A 3,982-nucleotide genomic window follows, 5' to 3' on the forward strand; every position below is an offset into this window, starting at 1 on the left:
AGAATGTTGTGCCTATCCCAAACTTTATATATAGAAACAATCCTTGCTCGTTTTAGCATGCAAAACTCCAAGAAAGGTTTCTTACCTTTTAGGCATGGAGTAGCCTTATCTAAAGAGATGTCCCCGAAGACATCAAAGGAGATTGAGGACATGAAGGCAGTTCCATATGCTTCAACTATAGGAAGCCTTATGTATGCAATGCTGTGTATGAGACCTGATATCTGTTTTGCCGTGGGCATGGTTTGCAGATATTAGAGTAACCCTGGACAAGGGCATTGGACTGCGGTAAAGCATATATTAAAGTACCTGAGAAAGACTAGAGATTATATGATAGTTTAACAAGCAGACAATTTACTCATTGTGGGTTACACAGATTCGGACTTCCAATCAGATAGGGCCAATAGTAAGTCAACATCAGGCTATGTGTTTACTCTAGGAGGTGGAGCTATTGCATGGAGGAGTGCTAAGTAGAAATGCGTCTCGGACTCAACCATGGAAGCTGAGTATGTGGCAGCCTCTGAGGCAGCCAAAGAAGTTATATGGCTGAGGAACTTTCTAATAGACTTAGATGTGATTCCTGGTTTGCCCAAGATCATCACAATTTATTGTGATAATAGCGGTGTAGTTGGGAGTAGGCGTAGTCTATACCGGAGATTCGTTGTTCTTTTCATGGTCTGGATGGATATTATCGGAGATTAGTTGAGGGTTTTCTCCAGTATTTATGCCGTTGACGGGACTGTTCAGGATGAGTATGGAATTTTCCTGGATAGACGCTTACGAGATCAGTTTTAGGAGTTGAAACGAGAAGTGTTAACTGCACTGTCTTAGTTGTACTTTCTAGTGTAGACGGATTTGTACTCTACACAGATGTATCGTATCTGGGAGTCGGTGCAGTTCTGATGTAGCATGAGCGGAGAGGTCTCGTGCTAGTAGTGAGAATTCTCGTGTAATGAGAATGAGATTCTTTATTTTTGTGGGAGATCATGTGTGTTCCCGAGTCACTTCTTATCCGGGAGGAGTTACTGCAGGAAACACCTTGATCTGGATTTGCGATATATTCGAGTGACATCTGATGTGTGAAGACATTAGAGCACTCTTATTGGTGGAACGATATGAAGAAAGACATCATGGATTTTGTGGCTTGATGTCTATTATGTCAGCTAGTGGAGGTTGAACATCGAGGATCAGTAGGATTGTGTTAGTAGACTCGTATTTTGGAGTAGAGTTGGGAGCATGTTATGACGGGTTTTGTTGTGGGATTACCCAAGACACGGAGAGGATATGATGGTTTGGGTAATCATGGTTGGGTAATGACTTGCTTCCTAGCTATCGATTGGTAGGACAAATTCTCTAGATTGAGTAGTAGAGTTATACTTTAGAGAGATTATCGGACTTCATGGTATATTTCTAAGTGTAATATTGAATGGAGATCAGTGATTTCACATTATGGTTTTGACTGGGGTTACAGCAGATTTTGGATTCGGAGTTTTGCTTTAGTATAGATTTTCACCCTTAGACTAATGGATAGTTTGAGCGCCTATACAGATGTTGGAGGATCTGATGATAGTGGATTTTTAGATTTCAGAGCTAGTTGATTTATCCACAGTTGGTTAAGGTACAGTGTGAGAGTAGCAGAAGTAGGGTGAGCTCATAACCATAGAGTCATCCTTTAGAGTTGGAGATTTGTTCATGATACTTGGATGGTGCAGTATATGAGCATGTTGCTTGGTGGTTATCCTTGGATGAGGATCCCTGAGTTTATCAATAAATTTGGAGACCAAATTTTTATTAGTGGGGGAGAATGTAAGATACCGTAAAATTAAGTAATAAATGTTATTGGACGAAAAATCTTATTGGATTTTTCAGGAATTTTTAGAAATTTTCTGGAAATTTTTCGGAGCTCGTACGGAGGGTTTTGAGGGGATAGATCGGCAGGCGCGGATAAAGCCTGTTTGGGATACCCATTTAAGTGAGAAAATATTTTCAATTATAAATTCATTTTCTTTTATTCTTTTTTTTCCCCCAAATCGCCGTTTCCCCCTTTCTTCACCCGAACCCACTTCTTCCCTCTCTCGATCTCCTCCTCAAATCGTGCTGAAATCTCCCCCTCTCCGACGATTTCTCCTCTCCGCCTCTCGACGTCGCCGGCGCAGGCAACCACCGGAGCTTTGAGGGGAAAACTAGTGGCCGATTCTTCTTCCTCACCTCTTGGTTTCGTCTCTCCCGATTGGCTCTCTCTCGCGAATGACCCAACGTCGACGGAGGACAACTCTTCCCGATAGTCTCGGCCTCCTCGCGCCGCCTGAGGACCGTCGTCGGATTCTTGAAGGTGTTGACTCTGTCCAATCCTTCTCTGGTGGAGCGATCTTTTGATCGGCCGATTCTTGCGCGCGTTCGAGGGGATTCGGTTCTAGGTCACAGTGAGGAGCTTGACTTGCATCCCCGGTTGTTCAATCGATTCCTCCTCCTCAATCCGTTGCTGGAGGGTGATCAGTTGCTCCACATCTATTGGACTGGTTCGGGCGATGCCACTTAGAAGTGGCTGATCTAGATTGAAGGAATGCATCGGATCAAGGTATTATGGATTTCCCCTACTGTCGATCACTGCCACTCCAATTCTTGAAGCTGTGGAGGTCTCGGCTAAAGAATTTGAGGTATGTTGAGGTGAGTTTGTACTGTGGATTAGGGTTTGAGCAAATTCTTTACTGTATGATTGATATTGGATTTATTCTTGGAAGAATTGGTTGTGGTGTTTTTTGTAGCTTCTGGACAGTAGGTGTAGGGCTGTGAGGTACTGGATTTGGCTGTCCTATCTCGAGGTAAGTGATGTTCCAATGAGTTATTTTCATTGGATTCATGATGTTTATCGAATTAGGAAATGTTGTGGTGATGTTGGATATAATTAGATTTTTAATTAAGAGGATTAATTTAGGTTAATCATTAATTGGGATTAATTAATGAATGGAGCGGTTAGGGTTTTCCTGGTTAGGTTGTGGTATGATTAAGATTAATTGGGGAATTAATCTATAACCATATTTGATTAGAGTTGTTCTAATTAGGTGGGGGATTTTATTTAGCTATTTGCTACCTATGTAATTAGCTAAGTATATTATGTGATCGCAGGACTTTGTTTCGAGGCGAGCGTCTCGACGCGGGATAACTTATCACGATCGACAGATTTTAAGGCGGGTATTTCTTCCTTGGCCTCTTTATAGTTTATTTGAAACTTAGTGCATGGTTATTATTGGATGAATTAAGCTGCTTTATCTTATATCATGACCGGTTGCTGTTTTTCCTACATGATACTTATGCTTGACCCTTGTGATGATCTATTTAATTCATATATAGTCTTCACTCTTGATATATACTCTGTTGTGATTACACGTGTAGAGTATGTCTTATAGGGATTGTCGGGTTGTTGGTATTACCATGCTGATTCGGTATATGATGTAGATTGCACATAGTTGGGTATGTGTTATACGAGTCCTTTTGTTGACCGTGCATTTATATGTGGTGTGTACATACGTATTTGTTAGGTACTTTTGGAGGAGTTGTGTTGATTGTATGGCTAAGGTATATACACATGTCTGTTGTGTTTTTACTGGAGGATACATATTGATTGTACCTATGTTTTGTGTTCCTATGTTTAGAGGGATTATTGGAGATTTTTGGTTGATTATACATGTGTAGTGGTGTACACGTGTTTGGTGGGATATATGGAGGTATCATCATGATTATATTCACATAGTGGAGTACTTATGTAGATTTAGAGGTTGCATGGATGATGAAGGGTGTCTGTATCATGATTATATATATATCATGTTCATCATTCATTTCATGCTGATGGCTGTTGTCTCCCTTGTGGTGAGAGATATCTAGCGCCGCACACTCGACCACTCATGGCTAGTGGTAGTTGGAGCAGTTGCCGCTGTCCTGTCCTGCTCATTCGGCTGCTCAGTGTGTACTCTGTCCGCCTCGATCA

Source organism: Zingiber officinale, chromosome 9A, assembly GCF_018446385.1.
Source record: "Zingiber officinale cultivar Zhangliang chromosome 9A, Zo_v1.1, whole genome shotgun sequence".
NCBI classification, from domain to species: Eukaryota; Viridiplantae; Streptophyta; class Magnoliopsida; order Zingiberales; family Zingiberaceae; genus Zingiber; species Zingiber officinale.